The 21,771-nt window shown below is 45.8% G+C and overlaps 11 non-coding genes across 11 annotated transcripts; all 11 read right to left on the reverse strand.

The window, feature by feature from the left end:
* Positions 1 to 712: 712 nt before the first annotated feature.
* LOC142719649 (U2 spliceosomal RNA) lies at positions 713 to 903 on the reverse strand. Its single transcript, XR_012872866.1, has one exon. It is a non-coding gene; the product is annotated as a U2 spliceosomal RNA (small nuclear RNA).
* Positions 904 to 2,195: 1,292 nt separating this feature from the next.
* Positions 2,196 to 2,386, reverse strand: LOC142719650 (U2 spliceosomal RNA). The gene has a single exon (XR_012872867.1). It is a non-coding gene; the product is annotated as a U2 spliceosomal RNA (small nuclear RNA).
* A 1,304-nt stretch (positions 2,387 to 3,690) lies between these two features.
* LOC142719651 (U2 spliceosomal RNA) lies at positions 3,691 to 3,881 on the reverse strand. Its single transcript, XR_012872868.1, has one exon. It is a non-coding gene; the product is annotated as a U2 spliceosomal RNA (small nuclear RNA).
* Positions 3,882 to 5,193: 1,312 nt separating this feature from the next.
* Positions 5,194 to 5,384, reverse strand: LOC142719652 (U2 spliceosomal RNA). Its single transcript, XR_012872869.1, has one exon. It is a non-coding gene; the product is annotated as a U2 spliceosomal RNA (small nuclear RNA).
* A 4,953-nt stretch (positions 5,385 to 10,337) lies between these two features.
* On the reverse strand, positions 10,338 to 10,528 carry LOC142719654 (U2 spliceosomal RNA). The gene has a single exon (XR_012872872.1). It is a non-coding gene; the product is annotated as a U2 spliceosomal RNA (small nuclear RNA).
* A 1,300-nt stretch (positions 10,529 to 11,828) lies between these two features.
* LOC142719655 (U2 spliceosomal RNA) lies at positions 11,829 to 12,019 on the reverse strand. The gene has a single exon (XR_012872873.1). It is a non-coding gene; the product is annotated as a U2 spliceosomal RNA (small nuclear RNA).
* Positions 12,020 to 13,319: 1,300 nt separating this feature from the next.
* LOC142719656 (U2 spliceosomal RNA) lies at positions 13,320 to 13,510 on the reverse strand. Its single transcript, XR_012872874.1, has one exon. It is a non-coding gene; the product is annotated as a U2 spliceosomal RNA (small nuclear RNA).
* Positions 13,511 to 14,806: 1,296 nt separating this feature from the next.
* LOC142719657 (U2 spliceosomal RNA) lies at positions 14,807 to 14,997 on the reverse strand. The gene has a single exon (XR_012872875.1). It is a non-coding gene; the product is annotated as a U2 spliceosomal RNA (small nuclear RNA).
* Positions 14,998 to 16,298: 1,301 nt separating this feature from the next.
* LOC142719528 (U2 spliceosomal RNA) lies at positions 16,299 to 16,489 on the reverse strand. Its single transcript, XR_012872751.1, has one exon. It is a non-coding gene; the product is annotated as a U2 spliceosomal RNA (small nuclear RNA).
* A 1,312-nt stretch (positions 16,490 to 17,801) lies between these two features.
* Positions 17,802 to 17,992, reverse strand: LOC142719658 (U2 spliceosomal RNA). Its single transcript, XR_012872876.1, has one exon. It is a non-coding gene; the product is annotated as a U2 spliceosomal RNA (small nuclear RNA).
* A 1,292-nt stretch (positions 17,993 to 19,284) lies between these two features.
* Positions 19,285 to 19,475, reverse strand: LOC142719529 (U2 spliceosomal RNA). The gene has a single exon (XR_012872752.1). It is a non-coding gene; the product is annotated as a U2 spliceosomal RNA (small nuclear RNA).
* Positions 19,476 to 21,771: the final 2,296 nt, after the last annotated feature.

A 21,771-nucleotide genomic window follows, 5' to 3' on the forward strand; every position in this document is an offset into this window, starting at 1 on the left:
TAGTTGCCTCCAGGAGGCCACAAGAGGGAGACAAGGGACTGCAAAATGGAAAATAGGCATCCACCAACTTTACAGACAACTTCTCCTTGCTCCTACAACCTCCATCCTTGCACAGTTTGTTATTCTTCTAGGTAACATAGTAACAAATCCAAATTGCTGCTCTCTTTGTAGGCAAGCAAGGCTTTGTTGCAACTGCAATTCTTACTTCTTCTTGAAATGTAGGGACGACAGTACATTCCATCACATCCATCTAGTGTACACAGGTAGGTCCATTGTGGCGGGCAGGCGAGCGGGCGGGCTGCTTTATTGGCTGTTTGCTGTTCCCCTACTCCACTCCACTATTTGACTGTTGTGCTGCATCAATCAATCAATCAATCAATCAATCAATCAATCAATCAATCAATCAATCAATCAGTGGCTGGCTCAGGTGCAGCTCTTTAACTTACCTAAAAGGGAGGGCGGAGAGAAGACAAGGAAGGTGAATGAGGTGTTCCAATGTGAAATGCCGGAAACACAGAAACACAGACGACACACAACAAGAGGTGGCAATCTATTCATTAATTGCATTTAATCAATGAGCTCATTATCACTCATGCATTGTCCAACAGGTGTTGAAATAATGGGATTAAAAGGGGAGATCCCTTCAGAAAGACAGAAACAATAGCAAAGACAAAAAACACTTTTGGAATCTGCTTTTAGTCAACACATAAGGAAAGGGTGCACCGGTCCTGGAAATACTGCAATACCAGGTCAATGCGTGGAGTGGACAGAGCAAGCTCTATTTCCATCTCCCTGTTCTAAAAATCCATTTAATATATGGTCCCCAGATAGGGGACGTATCAGATATTAAACTGATAAGAACAGATACTACACTTGATCTTAGCCAAAAGGCCGAGAAGCGATAACCCGAACGGGCCGCGCGTTGCCCGAGCCTGCCCGATACTGCTGTTCAGCCCTTGCAGCGATTCAGCCTACTTCTAGGCAATTCCATGGGGCCCTGCAGGCTCACACACTCACAGCTACACGGGAGGTGAATAAAGGCCGGAGAGGAAGCCAGACAGGATTTGCTTCTTTTGCTTGCACCACAATGCAGTGCTGAAAGAGGAGGAATCGACATAAAAACGCCTTCCTGGCAACGCCCAAATGCCCTGCTGCCATGCAGATAAACACTGGCAGCGGCAGCAAGTGCATGCCCACAGCCACCCCTTGTTCCTTCACACCTTGTATCAGCTGTAATCCAGTCCAGTCCAGTGCTGCCTGCTGAGCAGCACTGACCAACACTGCCTGGGCCCAGGCTTTTATCTCTGAGGCCCCATTATGATGTCAGAAAGCTGGCTCTGGAATCCTGAGGGCTCCACTATGACACGTGCAAAGTTCCGTCTGAACTTTATATAAGACGGTGAGGCTCAGTCAGTCACTCAGTGTTGCCTGAGAGGGCAACACTGCAACAGCCGGCCGCCAGGCTGTCTTTTTTTTGCACAGCTAGTTGCCTCCAGGAGGCCACAAGAGGGAGACAAGGGACTGCAAAATGGAAAATAGGCATCCACCAACTTTACAGACAACTTCTCCTTGCTCCTACAACCTCCATCCTTGCACAGTTTGTTATTCTTCTAGGTAACATAGTAACAAATCCAAATTGCTGCTCTCTTTGTAGGCAAGCAAGGCTTTGTTGCAACTGCAATTCTTACTTCTTCTTGAAATGTAGGGACGACAGTACATTCCATCACATCCATCTAGTGTACACAGGTAGGTCCATTGTGGCGGGCAGGCGAGCGGGCGGGCTGCTTTATTGGCTGTTTGCTGTTCCCCTACTCCACTCCACTATTTGACTGTTGTGCTGCATCAATCAATCAATCAATCAATCAATCAATCAATCAATCAATCAATCAATCAATCAGTGGCTGGCTCAGGTGCAGCTCTTTAACTTACCTAAAAGGGAGGGCGGAGAGAAGACAAGGAAGGTGAATGAGGTGTTCCAATGTGAAATGCCGGAAACACAGAAACACAGACGACACACAACAAGAGGTGGCAATCTATTCATTAATTGCATTTAATCAATGAGCTCATTATCACTCATGCATTGTCCAACAGGTGTTGCAATAATGGGATTAAAAGGGGAGATCCCTTCAGAAAGACAGAAACAATAGCAAAGACAAAAAACACTTTTGGAATCTGCTTTTAGTCAACACATAAGGAAAGGGTGCACCGGTCCTGGAAATACTGCAATACCAGGTCAATGCGTGGAGTGGACAGAGCAAGCTCTATTTCCATCTCCCTGTTCTAAAAATCCATTTAATATATGGTCCCCAGATAGGGGACGTATCAGATATTAAACTGATAAGAACAGATACTACACTTGATCTTAGCCAAAAGGCCGAGAAGCGATAACCCGAACGGGCCGCGCGTTGCCCGAGCCTGCCCGATACTGCTGTTCAGCCCTTGCAGCGATTCAGCCTACTTCTAGGCAATTCCATGGGGCCCTGCAGGCTCACACACTCACAGCTACACGGGAGGTGAATAAAGGCCGGAGAGGAAGCCAGACAGGATTTGCTTCTTTTGCTTGCACCACAATGCAGTGCTGAAAGAGGAGGAATCTACATAAAAACGCCTTCCTGGCAACGCCCAAATGCCCTGCTGCCATGCAGATAAACACTGGCAGCGGCAGCAAGTGCATGCCCACAGCCACCCCTTGTTCCTTCACACCTTGTATCAGCTGTAATCCAGTCCAGTCCAGTGCTGCCTGCTGAGCAGCACTGACCAACACTGCCTGGGCCCAGGCTTTTATCTCTGAGGCCCCATTATGATGTCAGAAAGCTGGCTCTGGAATCCTGAGGGCTCCACTATGACACGTGCAAAGTTCCGTCTGAACTTTATATAAGACGGTGAGGCTCAGTCAGTCACTCAGTGTTGCCTGAGAGGGCAACACTGCAACAGCCGGCCGCCAGGCTGTCTTTTTTTTGCACAGCTAGTTGCCTCCAGGAGGCCACAAGAGGGAGACAAGGGACTGCAAAATGGAAAATAGGCATCCACCAACTTTACAGACAACTTCTCCTTGCTCCTACAACCTCCATCCTTGCACAGTTTGTTATTCTTCTAGGTAACATAGTAACAAATCCAAATTGCTGCTCTCTTTGTAGGCAAGCAAGGCTTTGTTGCAACTGCAATTCTTACTTCTTCTTGAAATGTAGGGACGACAGTACATTCCATCACATCCATCTAGTGTACACAGGTAGGTCCATTGTGGCGGGCAGGCGAGCGGGCGGGCTGCTTTATTGGCTGTTTGCTGTTCCCCTACTCCACTCCACTATTTGACTGTTGTGCTGCATCAATCAATCAATCAATCAATCAATCAATCAATCAATCAATCAATCAATCAATCAATCAATCAATCAGTGGCTGGCTCAGGTGCAGCTCTTTAACTTACCTAAAAGGGAGGGCGGAGAGAAGACAAGGAAGGTGAATGAGGTGTTCCAATGTGAAATGCCGGAAACACAGAAACACAGACGACACACAACAAGAGGTGGCAATCTATTCATTAATTGCATTTAATCAATGAGCTCATTATCACTCATGCATTGTCCAACAGGTGTTGAAATAATGGGATTAAAAGGGGAGATCCCTTCAGAAAGACAGAAACAATAGCAAAGACAAAAAGCACTTTTGGAATCTGCTTTTAGTCAACACATAAGGAAAGGGTGCACCGGTCCTGGAAATACTGCAATACCAGGTCAATGCGTGGAGTGGACAGAGCAAGCTCTATTTCCATCTCCCTGTTCTAAAAATCCATTTAATATATGGTCCCCAGATAGGGGACGTATCAGATATTAAACTGATAAGAACAGATACTACACTTGATCTTAGCCAAAAGGCCGAGAAGCGATAACCCGAACGGGCCGCGCGTTGCCCGAGCCTGCCCGATACTGCTGTTCAGCCCTTGCAGCGATTCAGCCTACTTCTAGGCAATTCCATGGGGCCCTGCAGGCTCACACACTCACAGCTACACGGGAGGTGAATAAAGGCCGGAGAGGAAGCCAGACAGGATTTGCTTCTTTTGCTTGCACCACAATGCAGTGCTGAAAGAGGAGGAATCTACATAAAAACGCCTTCCTGGCAACGCCCAAATGCCCTGCTGCCATGCAGATAAACACTGGCAGCGGCAGCAAGTGCATGCCCACAGCCACCCCTTGTTCCTTCACACCTTGTATCAGCTGTAATCCAGTCCAGTCCAGTGCTGCCTGCTGAGCAGCACTGACCAACACTGCCTGGGCCCAGGCTTTTATCTCTGAGGCCCCATTATGATGTCAGAAAGCTGGCTCTGGAATCCTGAGGGCTCCACTATGACACGTGCAAAGTTCCGTCTGAACTTTATATAAGACGGTGAGGCTCAGTCAGTCACTCAGTGTTGCCTGAGAGGGCAACACTGCAACAGCCGGCCGCCAGGCTGTCTTTTTTTTGCACAGCTAGTTGCCTCCAGGAGGCCACAAGAGGGAGACAAGGGACTGCAAAATGGAAAATAGGCATCCACCAACTTTACAGACAACTTCTCCTTGCTCCTACAACCTCCATCCTTGCACAGTTTGTTATTCTTCTAGGTAACATAGTAACAAATCCAAATTGCTGCTCTCTTTGTAGGCAAGCAAGGCTTTGTTGCAACTGCAATTCTTACTTCTTCTTGAAATGTAGGGACGACAGTACATTCCATCACATCCATCTAGTGTACACAGGTAGGTCCATTGTGGCGGGCAGGCGAGCGGGCGGGCTGCTTTATTGGCTGTTTGCTGTTCCCCTACTCCACTCCACTATTTGACTGTTGTGCTGCATCAATCAATCAATCAATCAATCAATCAATCAATCAATCAATCAATCAATCAATCAATCAATCAATCAATCAATCAGTGGCTGGCTCAGGTGCAGCTCTTTAACTTACCTAAAAGGGAGGGTGGAGAGAAGACAAGGAAGGTGAATGAGGTGTTCCAATGTGAAATGCCGGAAACACAGAAACACAGACGACACACAACAAGAGGTGGCAATCTATTCATTAATTGCATTTAATCAATGAGCTCATTATCACTCATGCATTGTCCAACAGGTGTTGAAATAATGGGATTAAAAGGGGAGATCCCTTCAGAAAGACAGAAACAATAGCAAAGACAAAAAACACTTTTGGAATCTGCTTTTAGTCAACACATAAGGAAAGGGTGCACCGGTCCTGGAAATACTGCAATACCAGGTCAATGCGTGGAGTGGACAGAGCAAGCTCTATTTCCATCTCCCTGTTCTAAAAATCCATTTAATATATGGTCCCCAGATAGGGGACGTATCAGATATTAAACTGATAAGAACAGATACTACACTTGATCTTAGCCAAAAGGCCGAGAAGCGATAACCCGAACGGGCCGCGCGTTGCCCGAGCCTGCCCGATACTGCTGTTCAGCCCTTGCAGCGATTCAGCCTACTTCTAGGCAATTCCATGGGGCCCTGCAGGCTCACACACTCACAGCTACACGGGAGGTGAATAAAGGCCGGAGAGGAAGCCAGACAGGATTTGCTTCTTTTGCTTGCACCACAATGCAGTGCTGAAAGAGGAGGAATCTACATAAAAACGCCTTCCTGGCAACGCCCAAATGCCCTGCTGCCATGCAGATAAACACTGGCAGCGGCAGCAAGTGCATGCCCACAGCCACCCCTTGTTCCTTCACACCTTGTATCAGCTGTAATCCAGTCCAGTCCAGTGCTGCCTGTTGAGCAGCACTGACCAACACTGCCTGGGCCCAGGCTTTTATCTCTGAGGCCCCATTATGATGTCAGAAAGCTGGCTCTGGAATCCTGAGGGCTCCACTATGACACGTGCAAAGTTCCGTCTGAACTTTATATAAGACGGTGAGGCTCAGTCAGTCACTCAGTGTTGCCTGAGAGGGCAACACTGCAACAGCCGGCCGCCAGGCTGTCTTTTTTTTGCACAGCTAGTTGCCTCCAGGAGGCCACAAGAGGGAGACAAGGGACTGCAAAATGGAAAATAGGCATCCACCAACTTTACAGACAACTTCTCCTTGCTCCTACAACCTCCATCCTTGCACAGTTTGTTATTCTTCTAGGTAACATAGTAACAAATCCAAATTGCTGCTCTCTTTGTAGGCAAGCAAGGCTTTGTTGCAACTGCAATTCTTACTTCTTCTTGAAATGTAGGGACGACAGTACATTCCATCACATCCATCTAGTGTACACAGGTAGGTCCATTGTGGCGGGCAGGCGAGCGGGCGGGCTGCTTTATTGGCTGTTTGCTGTTCCCCTACTCCACTCCACTATTTGACTGTTGTGCTGCATCAATCAATCAATCAATCAATCAATCAATCAATCAATCAATCAATCAATCAATCAATCAATCAATCAGTGGCTGGCTCAGGTGCAGCTCTTTAACTTACCTAAAAGGGAGGGCGGAGAGAAGACAAGGAAGGTGAATGAGGTGTTCCAATGTGAAATGCCGGAAACACAGAAACACAGACGACACACAACAAGAGGTGGCAATCTATTCATTAACCCCTTAACGCACCATGACGTAACTGTACGTCATGGTGAGCAGTAAGTTCGCGCACCTTGACGTACAGTTACGTCATTGCTTTGACAGTTAACCGCCGCGCGGCGCTACACCGCAGCGGCGGTTAACTGTGCAGGGTGTCAGCCCTGCTCTCCCCGTTGCCGATCAGCGGCCTGTCGCCGCTGATATCGGCAGTTAACCCCTTAATTGCGGCGCTCGATTTTGAACGCCACAATTAAGGTCTTTAGTGCCGATCGGCAGCCCCCATGTGAAATCACGGGGGCTGGCGATGGTACCCATGGCAACCGGACGCCAGACAATGGCTTCCGGGTTGCCATGTACAGAAGCCTATGAGGACCACCCCGAGGGTGGACGTCGTAGGCTTCCTGTCAGTGTGACTGTCACGTCACAATGACAGTTGAAATGCATTACACTACGTGTGTAGTGTAATGTATTCCAGCAGCGATCAGAGCTGCAAGTCTAAGTGTCCCCTAGTGGGACAAGTGAAAAAAGTAAAAAAAAGAATAAAAATGTTTTAAAAAAAGTGTAAAAATAAAAGTTAGAAGTGATATAAACAAGAACTGCTTTTTTTCCTATAATAAGTCTTTCATTATAGGAAAAAAAATGAGCACGTAAAAAAAAAGTACACATATTTGGTATCACCGCGTTCGTAACGACCCCAACTATAAAACTATAATATTATTTTTCCCGCACAGCGAACGCCGCGAAAAAAATAAACGAAAAACAATGCCAGAATCACTATTTTTTGGTCACCACCCCTCACAAAATATGTAATAAAAAGTGATCAAAAAGTCGCATGTACGCCAAAATTGTACCGATACAAACTACAACCCGTCCCGCAAAAAACAAGCCCTTACACAGCTTTTTTGACTGAAAAATAAAAAAGTTATGGCTCTCAGAATATGGTGACACAGAAAAGACATTATTTTCTAAATAAGTTATTTTATTGCGCAAACGCTGCAAAACATAAAAAAACGTATATACAAATGGTATCGCCGTAATCGTACCGACCCGCAGAATAAAGTATAATAGTCATTTATAGCCCAGGGTAAACGCTGTCAAAAATAAATAAAAATCATTGTCAGAATTGATGGTTTTTGGTCACCTTGCTTGCCGAAAAATTGAATAAAAAGTGATCAACAAAATCGCATGTACCCCAAAATGGTACCAATGAAAATTACAGATTTTCCCGCAACAAATAAGCCCTCACACGGCTCCGGTGGTGAAAAAATAAAAAAAGTTCCGGCTCCCAGATTATGGCGATGCAAAATGTGCAGAGTGTTCCAAAAGTGGATAAGATCGGGCACCATTTATCAGTGCGACACCGGCCACATATCTGTGGATTATTATTTATTTACCCCATTATTATACCCTCTTATTATGCCCCTGATGTACTCTGCCCAGCCTACATGTGCCCCCACATTATAAACTGAAATACCAGCAAAACGCCAGAGCTACTACCAAGCAAAATATACGCTCCAAAAGCCAAATGGCGTCCCTCCCTTCTGAGCCCTACAGCGTGCCCAAACAGCCGTTTATGTCCACCGATATGGCATCGTACCAAAAAATGGTACCAATAAAAACGACAACTCGTCCCGCAAAAAATAAGCCCCCACACCGCTCTATTGACAGAAAAATAAAAAAGTAGTGGCTCTTGGAAAGCGGAGAGGAAAAACGAAAAAGCAAAACATGAATCAGTTCGTAAAGGGTTAATTACTTTCTAATGAAAAAAACATTTATGACCACATGTGGGGTATTGCCGTACTCGGGAGAAATTGCTTTACAAACGTTGGGGTGCATTTTCTCGTTTATCCTTTGTGAAATTGAAAAAATTCAACATTTTAGTGGAAATAATGTTGATATTAATTTTCACGGCCTAATTCTAATAAATTCTGCAAAAGACGTGTGGGGCCTAAATGCTCACTATACCCCTAGATAGATTCCTTAAGTGGTGTAGTTTCCCAAATGGGGTTACTTTTGGGGGGCTTCCACTGTTTCAGTCTCTCAGGGGCAAATTCGACATGACACCCAAAAACATTCCAGCTAAATTTGAGCTCCAAAAGCCAAATAGCGCTCCTTCCCTTCTAAGCCCCGGTGTGGGTCCAAACAGTAGTTTATTACCACATATGGGGTATTTACGTAATCAGGAGAAATTGTTTTACAAATGTTGGGGCGCTTTTTCTCCTTTATTCCTTGTAAAAATTAAAAATGGCTACCTTTTTTCAGAAAAAAAGTAGATTTTCATCTTCACATACTAATTCAAATAAATTTAGCAAAAAAACTGTGGGTTCAAAATGCTAACTATACCCATAGATAAATACCTTGAGGGGTATCGTTTCCAAAATGGGGTAACTATTGGGGGGTTTCCACGGTTTTCTTCCCTCCAGTGCATTGCAAACGCGACACGGCACTGAAAACTATTCCAGCAAAATCAGAAATCCAAAATCCAAATGGTGCTCCTTCTCTTCTGAGGCCTGCTGTGGGTCCAAACAGCAATTTATTACCACATATGGGGTATTGCTATAATCGGAAGACATTGCTTTACATATGTTGGGGTGTTTTTTCTACTTTATTCCTTGTAAAAATTTAAAATTTCCTAATTTTTTCACAAAAAAAGTAGATTTTCACCTTCACATACTAATTCAAATAAATTTAGCAAAAAAACTGTGGGTTCAAAATGCTAACTATACCCATAGATAAATTCCTTGAGGGGTATAGTTTCCAAAATGGGGTCACTTTTGGGGTGTTTCCACTGTTTTGGCAGCACAAGGCCTCCTCACACCTGACATGGTACCTAAAATATATTCTAATAAAATAGAGGCCCAAAATCCACTAGGTGCTCCTTTGCTTCGGAGGCCTGTGTTTCAGTCCATGACCGCGCTAGGGCCACATGTGGGGTATTTCTAAAAACTGCAGAATCTGGGCAATAAATCTTGAGTTGCATTTCTTGGGTAAAACCTTCTGTGGTACAGAAAAAATTTATTACAAATGAATTTTTGAAGAAAAAAAATAAAATTTGTAAATTTCACCTCTACTTTGCTTTAATTCCTGTGAAACGCCTAAAGGGCTAAAATACTTTGTGAATGCTGTTTTGAATACTTTGATGGGTGCAGTTTTCAAAATGGGGTGATTTATGGTGACTTTCTAATATATAAGGCCCTCAAAGCCATTTCAGAACTGAACTGGTCCCTGAAAAAATAGCCTTTTGAAATTTTCTTGAAAATATGAGAAATTGCTGCTAAAGTTCTAAGCCTTGTAACGTCCTAGAAAAATAAAAGAATGTTCAAAAAACGACGCAAACATAAAGTAGACATATGGGAAATATAAACTAGTATGTATTTTGTGTGGTATTACTATCTGTTTTACAAGTAAATACATTAAAATTTAGAAAAATGCTAATTTTTGCTAATTTTCTCTAAATCTTGGCGTTTCTTACAAATAAATATTGAATTTAATGACAAAATTTTTTCAGTATCATAAAGTACAATATGTCACGAGAAAACAATCCCAGAATCGCTTGGATAGGTAAAAGCATTCTGGAGTTATTACCACATAAAGTGACACATGTCAGATTGGCAAAAATGGGGCTGGTCCTGAAGGCCAAAACAGGCTTAGTCACTAAGGGGTTAATTGCATTTAATCAATGAGCTCATTATCACTCATGCATTGTCCAACAGGTGTTGAAATAATGGGATTAAAAGGGGAGATCCCTTCAGAAAGACAGAAACAATAGCAAAGACAAAAAACACTTTTGGAATCTGCTTTTAGTCAACACATAAGGAAAGGGTGCACCGGTCCTGGAAATACTGCAATACCAGGTCAATGCGTGGAGTGGACAGAGCAAGCTCTATTTCCATCTCCCTGTTCTAAAAATCCATTTAATATATGGTCCCCAGATAGGGGACGTATCAGATATTAAACTGATAAGAACAGATACTACACTTGATCTTAGCCAAAAGGCCGAGAAGCGATAACCCGAACGGGCCGCGCGTTGCCCGAGCCTGCCCGATACTGCTGTTCAGCCCTTGCAGCGATTCAGCCTACTTCTAGGCAATTCCATGGGGCCCTGCAGGCTCACACACTCACAGCTACACGGGAGGTGAATAAAGGCCGGAGAGGAAGCCAGACAGGATTTGCTTCTTTTGCTTGCACCACAATGCAGTGCTGAAAGAGGAGGAATCTACATAAAAACGCCTTCCTGGCAACGCCCAAATGCCCTGCTGCCATGCAGATAAACACTGGCAGCGGCAGCAAGTGCATGCCCACAGCCACCCCTTGTTCCTTCACACCTTGTATCAGCTGTAATCCAGTCCAGTCCAGTGCTGCCTGCTGAGCAGCACTGACCAACACTGCCTGGGCCCAGGCTTTTATCTCTGAGGCCCCATTATGATGTCAGAAAGCTGGCTCTGGAATCCTGAGGGCTCCACTATGACACGTGCAAAGTTCCGTCTGAACTTTATATAAGACGGTGAGGCTCAGTCAGTCACTCAGTGTTGCCTGAGAGGGCAACACTGCAACAGCCGGCCGCCAGGCTGTCTTTTTTTTGCACAGCTAGTTGCCTCCAGGAGGCCACAAGAGGGAGACAAGGGACTGCAAAATGGAAAATAGGCATCCACCAACTTTACAGACAACTTCTCCTTGCTCCTACAACCTCCATCCTTGCACAGTTTGTTATTCTTCTAGGTAACATAGTAACAAATCCAAATTGCTGCTCTCTTTGTAGGCAAGCAAGGCTTTGTTGCAACTGCAATTCTTACTTCTTCTTGAAATGTAGGGACGACAGTACATTCCATCACATCCATCTAGTGTACACAGGTAGGTCCATTGTGGCGGGCAGGCGAGCGGGCGGGCTGCTTTATTGGCTGTTTGCTGTTCCCCTACTCCACTCCACTATTTGACTGTTGTGCTGCATCAATCAATCAATCAATCAATCAATCAATCAATCAATCAATCAATCAATCAATCAATCAATCAGTGGCTGGCTCAGGTGCAGCTCTTTAACTTACCTAAAAGGGAGGGCGGAGAGAAGACAAGGAAGGTGAATGAGGTGTTCCAATGTGAAATGCCGGAAACACAGAAACACAGACGACACACAACAAGAGGTGGCAATCTATTCATTAATTGCATTTAATCAATGAGCTCATTATCACTCATGCATTGTCCAACAGGTGTTGAAATAATGGGATTAAAAGGGGAGATCCCTTCAGAAAGACAGAAACAATAGCAAAGACAAAAAACACTTTTGGAATCTGCTTTTAGTCAACACATAAGGAAAGGGTGCACCGGTCCTGGAAATACTGCAATACCAGGTCAATGCGTGGAGTGGACAGAGCAAGCTCTATTTCCATCTCCCTGTTCTAAAAATCCATTTAATATATGGTCCCCAGATAGGGGACGTATCAGATATTAAACTGATAAGAACAGATACTACACTTGATCTTAGCCAAAAGGCCGAGAAGCGATAACCCGAACGGGCCGCGCGTTGCCCGAGCCTGCCCGATACTGCTGTTCAGCCCTTGCAGCGATTCAGCCTACTTCTAGGCAATTCCATGGGGCCCTGCAGGCTCACACACTCACAGCTACACGGGAGGTGAATAAAGGCCGGAGAGGAAGCCAGACAGGATTTGCTTCTTTTGCTTGCACCACAATGCAGTGCTGAAAGAGGAGGAATCTACATAAAAACGCCTTCCTGGCAATGCCCAAATGCCCTGCTGCCATGCAGATAAACACTGGCAGCGGCAGCAAGTGCATGCCCACAGCCACCCCTTGTTCCTTCACACCTTGTATCAGCTGTAATCCAGTCCAGTCCAGTGCTGCCTGCTGAGCAGCACTGACCAACACTGCCTGGGCCCAGGCTTTTATCTCTGAGGCCCCATTATGATGTCAGAAAGCTGGCTCTGGAATCCTGAGGGCTCCACTATGACACGTGCAAAGTTCCGTCTGAACTTTATATAAGACGGTGAGGCTCAGTCAGTCACTCAGTGTTGCCTGAGAGGGCAACACTGCAACAGCCGGCCGCCAGGCTGTCTTTTTTTTGCACAGCTAGTTGCCTCCAGGAGGCCACAAGAGGGAGACAAGGGACTGCAAAATGGAAAATAGGCATCCACCAACTTTACAGACAACTTCTCCTTGCTCCTACAACCTCCATCCTTGCACAGTTTGTTATTCTTCTAGGTAACATAGTAACAAATCCAAATTGCTGCTCTCTTTGTAGGCAAGCAAGGCTTTGTTGCAACTGCAATTCTTACTTCTTCTTGAAATGTAGGGACGACAGTACATTCCATCACATCCATCTAGTGTACACAGGTAGGTCCATTGTGGCGGGCAGGCGAGCGGGCGGGCTGCTTTATTGGCTGTTTGCTGTTCCCCTACTCCACTCCACTATTTGACTGTTGTGCTGCATCAATCAATCAATCAATCAATCAATCAATCAATCAATCAATCAATCAATCAATCAATCAATCAGTGGCTGGCTCAGGTGCAGCTCTTTAACTTACCTAAAAGGGAGGGCGGAGAGAAGACAAGGAAGGTGAATGAGGTGTTCCAATGTGAAATGCCGGAAACACAGAAACACAGACGACACACAACAAGAGGTGGCAATCTATTCATTAATTGCATTTAATCAATGAGCTCATTATCACTCATGCATTGTCCAACAGGTGTTGAAATAATGGGATTAAAAGGGGAGATCCCTTCAGAAAGACAGAAACAATAGCAAAGACAAAAAACACTTTTGGAATCTGCTTTTAGTCAACACATAAGGAAAGGGTGCACCGGTCCTGGAAATACTGCAATACCAGGTCAATGCGTGGAGTGGACAGAGCAAGCTCTATTTCCATCTCCCTGTTCTAAAAATCCATTTAATATATGGTCCCCAGATAGGGGACGTATCAGATATTAAACTGATAAGAACAGATACTACACTTGATCTTAGCCAAAAGGCCGAGAAGCGATAACCCGAACGGGCCGCGCGTTGCCCGAGCCTGCCCGATACTGCTGTTCAGCCCTTGCAGCGATTCAGCCTACTTCTAGGCAATTCCATGGGGCCCTGCAGGCTCACACACTCACAGCTACACGGGAGGTGAATAAAGGCCGGAGAGGAAGCCAGACAGGATTTGCTTCTTTTGCTTGCACCACAATGCAGTGCTGAAAGAGGAGGAATCTACATAAAAACGCCTTCCTGGCAACGCCCAAATGCCCTGCTGCCATGCAGATAAACACTGGCAGCGGCAGCAAGTGCATGCCCACAGCCACCCCTTGTTCCTTCACACCTTGTATCAGCTGTAATCCAGTCCAGTCCAGTGCTGCCTGCTGAGCAGCACTGACCAACACTGCCTGGGCCCAGGCTTTTATCTCTGAGGCCCCATTATGATGTCAGAAAGCTGGCTCTGGAATCCTGAGGGCTCCACTATGACACGTGCAAAGTTCCGTCTGAACTTTATATAAGACGGTGAGGCTCAGTCAGTCACTCAGTGTTGCCTGAGAGGGCAACACTGCAACAGCCGGCCGCCAGGCTGTCTTTTTTTTGCACAGCTAGTTGCCTCCAGGAGGCCACAAGAGGGAGACAAGGGACTGCAAAATGGAAAATAGGCATCCACCAACTTTACAGACAACTTCTCCTTGCTCCTACAACCTCCATCCTTGCACAGTTTGTTATTCTTCTAGGTAACATAGTAACAAATCCAAATTGCTGCTCTCTTTGTAGGCAAGCAAGGCTTTGTTGCAACTGCAATTCTTACTTCTTCTTGAAATGTAGGGACGACAGTACATTCCATCACATCCATCTAGTGTACACAGGTAGGTCCATTGTGGCGGGCAGGCGAGCGGGCGGGCTGCTTTATTGGCTGTTTGCTGTTCCCCTACTCCACTCCACTATTTGACTGTTGTGCTGCATCAATCAATCAATCAATCAATCAATCAATCAATCAATCAATCAATCAATCAATCAATCAGTGGCTGGCTCAGGTGCAGCTCTTTAACTTACCTAAAAGGGAGGGCGGAGAGAAGACAAGGAAGGTGAATGAGGTGTTCCAATGTGAAATGCCGGAAACACAGAAACACAGACGACACACAACAAGAGGTGGCAATCTATTCATTAATTGCATTTAATCAATGAGCTCATTATCACTCATGCATTGTCCAACAGGTGTTGAAATAATGGGATTAAAAGGGGAGATCCCTTCAGAAAGACAGAAACAATAGCAAAGACAAAAAACACTTTTGGAATCTGCTTTTAGTCAACACATAAGGAAAGGGTGCACCGGTCCTGGAAATACTGCAATACCAGGTCAATGCGTGGAGTGGACAGAGCAAGCTCTATTTCCATCTCCCTGTTCTAAAAATCCATTTAATATATGGTCCCCAGATAGGGGACGTATCAGATATTAAACTGATAAGAACAGATACTACACTTGATCTTAGCCAAAAGGCCGAGAAGCGATAACCCGAACGGGCCGCGCGTTGCCCGAGCCTGCCCGATACTGCTGTTCAGCCCTTGCAGCGATTCAGCCTACTTCTAGGCAATTCCATGGGGCCCTGCAGGCTCACACACTCACAGCTACACGGGAGGTGAATAAAGGCCGGAGAGGAAGCCAGACAGGATTTGCTTCTTTTGCTTGCACCACAATGCAGTGCTGAAAGAGGAGGAATCTACATAAAAACGCCTTCCTGGCAACGCCCAAATGCCCTGCTGCCATGCAGATAAACACTGGCAGCGGCAGCAAGTGCATGCCCACAGCCACCCCTTGTTCCTTCACACCTTGTATCAGCTGTAATCCAGTCCAGTCCAGTGCTGCCTGCTGAGCAGCACTGACCAACACTGCCTGGGCCCAGGCTTTTATCTCTGAGGCCCCATTATGATGTCAGAAAGCTGGCTCTGGAATCCTGAGGGCTCCACTATGACACGTGCAAAGTTCCGTCTGAACTTTATATAAGACGGTGAGGCTCAGTCAGTCACTCAGTGTTGCCTGAGAGGGCAACACTGCAACAGCCGGCCGCCAGGCTGTCTTTTTTTTGCACAGCTAGTTGCCTCCAGGAGGCCACAAGAGGGAGACAAGGGACTGCAAAATGGAAAATAGGCATCCACCAACTTTACAGACAACTTCTCCTTGCTCCTACAACCTCCATCCTTGCACAGTTTGTTATTCTTCTAGGTAACATAGTAACAAATCCAAATTGCTGCTCTCTTTGTAGGCAAGCAAGGCTTTGTTGCAACTGCAATTCTTACTTCTTCTTGAAATGTAGGGACGACAGTACATTCCATCACATCCATCTAGTGTACACAGGTAGGTCCATTGTGGCGGGCAGGCGAGCGGGCGGGCTGCTTTATTGGCTGTTTGCTGTTCCCCTACTCCACTCCACTATTTGACTGTTGTGCTGCATCAATCAATCAATCAATCAATCAATCAATCAATCAATCAATCAATCAATCAATCAATCAATCAGTGGCTGGCTCAGGTGCAGCTCTTTAACTTACCTAAAAGGGAGGGCGGAGAGAAGACAAGGAAGGTGAATGAGGTGTTCCAATGTGAAATGCCGGAAACACAGAAACACAGACGACACACAACAAGAGGTGGCAATCTATTCATTAATTGCATTTAATCAATGAGCTCATTATCACTCATGCATTGTCCAACAGGTGTTGAAATAATGGGATTAAAAGGGGAGATCCCTTCAGAAAGACAGAAACAATAGCAAAGACAAAAAAACACTTTTGGAATCTGCTTTTAGTCAACACATAAGGAAAGGGTGCACCGCTCCTGGAAATACTGCAATACCAGGTCAATGCGTGGAGTGGACAGAGCAAGCTCTATTTCCATCTCCCTGTTCTAAAAATCCATTTAATATATGGTCCCCAGATAGGGGACGTATCAGATATTAAACTGATAAGAACAGATACTACACTTGATCTTAGCCAAAAGGCCGAGAAGCGATAACCCGAACGGGCCGCGCGTTGCCCGAGCCTGCCCGATACTGCTGTTCAGCCCTTGCAGCGATTCAGCCTACTTCTAGGCAATTCCATGGGGCCCTGCAGGCTCACACACTCACAGCTACACGGGAGGTGAATAAAGGCCGGAGAGGAAGCCAGACAGGATTTGCTTCTTTTGCTTGCACCACAATACAGTGCTGAAAGAGGAGGAATCTACATAAAAACGCCTTCCTGGCAACGCCCAAATGCCCTGCTGCCATGCAGATAAACACTGGCAGCGGCAGCAAGTGCATGCCCACAGCCACCCCTTGTTCCTTCACACCTTGTATCAGCTGTAATCCAGTCCAGTCCAGTGCTGCCTGCTGAGCAGCACTGACCAACACTGCCTGGGCCCAGGCTTTTATCTCTGAGGCCCCATTATGATGTCAGAAAGCTGGCTCTGGAATCCTGAGGGCTCCACTATGACACGTGCAAAGTTCCGTCTGAACTTTATATAAGACGGTGAGGCTCAGTCAGTCACTCAGTGTTGCCTGAGAGGGCAACACTGCAACAGCCGGCCGCCAGGCTGTCTTTTTTTTGCACAGCTAGTTGCCTCCAGGAGGCCACAAGAGGGAGACAAGGGACTGCAAAATGGAAAATAGGCATCCACCAACTTTACAGACAACTTCTCCTTGCTCCTACAACCTCCATCCTTGCACAGTTTGTTATTCTTCTAGGTAACATAGTAACAAATCCAAATTGCTGCTCTCTTTGTAGGCAAGCAAGGCTTTGTTGCAACTGCAATTCTTACTTCTTCTTGAAATGTAGGGACGACAGTACATTCCATCACATCCATCTAGTGTACACAGGTAGGTCCATTGTGGCGGGCAGGCGAGCGGGCGGGCTGCTTTATTGGCTGTTTGCTGTTCCCCTACTCCACTCCACTATTTGACTGTTGTGCTGCATCAATCAATCAATCAATCAATCAATCAATCAATCAATCAATCAATCAATCAATCAATCAATCAATCAATCAATCAGTGGCTGGCTCAGGTGCAGCTCTTTAACTTACCTAAAAGGGAGGGCGGAGAGAAGACAAGGAAGGTGAATGAGGTGTTCCAATGTGAAATGCCGGAAACACAGAAACACAGACGACACACAACAAGAGGTGGCAATCTATTCATTAATTGCATTTAATCAATGAGCTCATTATCACTCATGCATTGTCCAACAGGTGTTGAAATAATGGGATTAAAAGGGGAGATCCCTTCAGAAAGACAGAAACAATAGCAAAGACAAAAAGCACTTTTGGAATCTGCTTTTAGTCAACACATAAGGAAAGGGTGCACCGGTCCTGGAAATACTGCAATACCAGGTCAATGCGTGGAGTGGACAGAGCAAGCTCTATTTCCATCTCCCTGTTCTAAAAATCCATTTAATATATGGTCCCCAGATAGGGGACGTATCAGATATTAAACTGATAAGAACAGATACTACACTTGATCTTAGCCAAAAGGCCGAGAAGCGATAACCCGAACGGGCCGCGCGTTGCCCGAGCCTGCCCGATACTGCTGTTCAGCCCTTGCAGCGATTCAGCCTACTTCTAGGCAATTCCATGGGGCCCTGCAGGCTCACACACTCACAGCTACACGGGAGGTGAATAAAGGCCGGAGAGGAAGCCAGACAGGATTTGCTTCTTTTGCTTGCACCACAATGCAGTGCTGAAAGAGGAGGAATCTACATAAAAACGCCTTCCTGGCAACGCCCAAATGCCCTGCTGCCATGCAGATAAACACTGGCAGCGGCAGCAAGTGCATGCCCACAGCCACCCCTTGTTCCTTCACACCTTGTATCAGCTGTAATCCAGTCCAGTCCAGTGCTGCCTGCTGAGCAGCACTGACCAACACTGCCTGGGCCCAGGCTTTTATCTCTGAGGCCCCATTATGATGTCAGAAAGCTGGCTCTGGAATCCTGAGGGCTCCACTATGACACGTGCAAAGTTCCGTCTGAACTTTATATAAGACGGTGAGGCTCAGTCAGTCACTCAGTGTTGCCTGAGAGGGCAACACTGCAACAGCCGGCCGCCAGGCTGTCTTTTTTTTGCACAGCTAGTTGCCTCCAGGAGGCCACAAGAGGGAGACAAGGGACTGCAAAATGGAAAATAGGCATCCACCAACTTTACAGACAACTTCTCCTTGCTCCTACAACCTCCATCCTTGCACAGTTTGTTATTCTTCTAGGTAACATAGTAACAAATCCAAATTGCTGCTCTCTTTGTAGGCAAGCAAGGCTTTGTTGCAACTGCAATTCTTACTTCTTCTTGAAATGTAGGGACGACAGTACATTCCATCACATCCATCTAGTGTACACAGGTAGGTCCATTGTGGCGGGCAGGCGAGCGGGCGGGCTGCTTTATTGGCTGTTTGCTGTTCCCCTACTCCACTCCACTATTTGACTGTTGTGCTGCATCAATCAATCAATCAATCAATCAATCAATCAATCAATCAATCAATCAATCAATCAGTGGCTGGCTCAGGTGCAGCTCTTTAACTTACCTAAAAGGGAGGGTGGAGAGAAGACAAGGAAGGTGAATGAGGTGTTCCAATGTGAAATGCCGGAAACACAGAAACACAGACGACACACAACAAGAGGTGGCAATCTATTCATTAATTGCATTTAATCAATGAGCTCATTATCACTCATGCATTGTCCAACAGGTGTTGAAATAATGGGATTAAAAGGGGAGATCCCTTCAGAAAGACAGAAACAATAGCAAAGACAAAAAACACTTTTGGAATCTGCTTTTAGTCAACACATAAGGAAAGGGTGCACCGGTCCTGGAAATACTGCAATACCAGGTCAATGCGTGGAGTGGACAGAGCAAGCTCTATTTCCATCTCCCTGTTCTAAAAATCCATTTAATATATGGTCCCCAGATAGGGGACGTATCAGATATTAAACTGATAAGAACAGATACTACACTTGATCTTAGCCAAAAGGCCGAGAAGCGATAACCCGAACGGGCCGCGCGTTGCCCGAGCCTGCCCGATACTGCTGTTCAGCCCTTGCAGCGATTCAGCCTACTTCTAGGCAATTCCATGGGGCCCTGCAGGCTCACACACTCACAGCTACACGGGAGGTGAATAAAGGCCGGAGAGGAAGCCAGACAGGATTTGCTTCTTTTGCTTGCACCACAATGCAGTGCTGAAAGAGGAGGAATCTACATAAAAACGCCTTCCTGGCAACGCCCAAATGCCCTGCTGCCATGCAGATAAACACTGGCAGCGGCAGCAAGTGCATGCCCACAGCCACCCCTTGTTCCTTCACACCTTGTATCAGCTGTAATCCAGTCCAGTCCAGTGCTGCCTGTTGAGCAGCACTGACCAACACTGCCTGGGCCCAGGCTTTTATCTCTGAGGCCCCATTATGATGTCAGAAAGCTGGCTCTGGAATCCTGAGGGCTCCACTATGACACGTGCAAAGTTCCGTCTGAACTTTATATAAGACGGTGAGGCTCAGTCAGTCACTCAGTGTTGCCTGAGAGGGCAACACTGCAACAGCCGGCCGCCAGGCTGTCTTTTTTTTGCACAGCTAGTTGCCTCCAGGAGGCCACAAGAGGGAGACAAGGGACTGCAAAATGGAAAATAGGCATCCACCAACTTTACAGACAACTTCTCCTTGCTCCTACAACCTCCATCCTTGCACAGTTTGTTATTCTTCTAGGTAACATAGTAACAAATCCAAATTGCTGCTCTCTTTGTAGGCAAGCAAGGCTTTGTTGCAACTGCAATTCTTACTTCTTCTTGAAATGTAGGGACGACAGTACATTCCATCACATCCATCTAGTGTACACAGGTAGGTCCATTGTGGCGGGCAGGCGAGCGGGCGGGCTGCTTTATTGGCTGTTTGCTGTTCCCCTACTCCACTCCACTATTTGACTGTTGTGCTGCATCAATCAATCAATCAATCAATCAATCAATCAATCAATCAATCAATCAATCAATCAGTGGCTGGCTCAGGTGCAGCTCTTTAACTTACCTAAAAGGGAGGGCGGAGAGAAGACAAGGAAGGTGAATGAGGTGTTCCAATGTGAAATGCCGGAAACACAGAAACACAGACGACACACAACAAGAGGTGGCAATCTATTCATTAACCCCTTAACGCACCATGACGTAACTGTACGTCATGGTGAGCAGTAAGTTCGCGCACCTTGACGTACAGTTACGTCATTGCTTTGACAGTTAACCGCCGCGCGGCGCTACACCGCAGCGGCGGTTAACTGTGCAGGGTGTCAGCCCTGCTCTCCCCGTTGCCGATCAGCGGCCTGTCGCCGCTGATATCGGCAGTTAACCCCTTAATTGCGGCGCTCGATTTTGAACGCCACAATTAAGGTCTTTAGTGCCGATCGGCAGCCCCCATGTGAAATCACGGGGGCTGGCGATGGTACCCATGGCAACCGGACGCCAGACAATGGCTTCCGGGTTGCCATGTACAGAAGCCTATGAGGACCACCCCGAGGGTGGACGTCGTAGGCTTCCTGTCAGTGTGACTGTCACGTCACAATGACAGTTGAAATGCATTACACTACGTGTGTAGTGTAATGTATTCCAGCAGCGATCAGAGCTGCAAGTCTAAGTGTCCCCTAGTGGGACAAGTGAAAAAAGTAAAAAAAAGAATAAAAATGTTTTAAAAAAAGTGTAAAAATAAAAGTTAGAAGTGATATAAACAAGAACTGCTTTTTTTCCTATAATAAGTCTTTCATTATAGGAAAAAAAATGAGCACGTAAAAAAAAAGTACACATATTTGGTATCACCGCGTTCGTAACGACCCCAACTATAAAACTATAATATTATTTTTCCCGCACAGTGAACGCCGCGAAAAAAATAAACGAAAAACAATGCCAGAATCACTATTTTTTGGTCACCACCCCTCACAAAATATGTAATAAAAAGTGATCAAAAAGTCGCATGTACGCCAAAATTGTACCGATACAAACTACAACCCGTCCCGCAAAAAACAAGCCCTTACACAGCTTTTTTGACTGAAAAATAAAAAAGTTATGGCTCTCAGAATATGGTGACACAGAAAAGACATTATTTTCTAAATAAGTTATTTTATTGCGCAAACGCTGCAAAACATAAAAAAACGTATATACAAATGGTATCGCCGTAATCGTACCGACCCGCAGAATAAAGTATAATAGTCATTTATAGCCCAGGGTAAACGCTGTCAAAAATAAATAAAAATCATTGTCAGAATTGATGGTTTTTGGTCACCTTGCTTGCCGAAAAATTGAATAAAAAGTGA

Source organism: Rhinoderma darwinii, unplaced genomic scaffold, assembly GCF_050947455.1.
Source record: "Rhinoderma darwinii isolate aRhiDar2 unplaced genomic scaffold, aRhiDar2.hap1 Scaffold_486, whole genome shotgun sequence".
Lineage (NCBI taxonomy): Eukaryota > Metazoa > Chordata > Amphibia > Anura > Rhinodermatidae > Rhinoderma > Rhinoderma darwinii.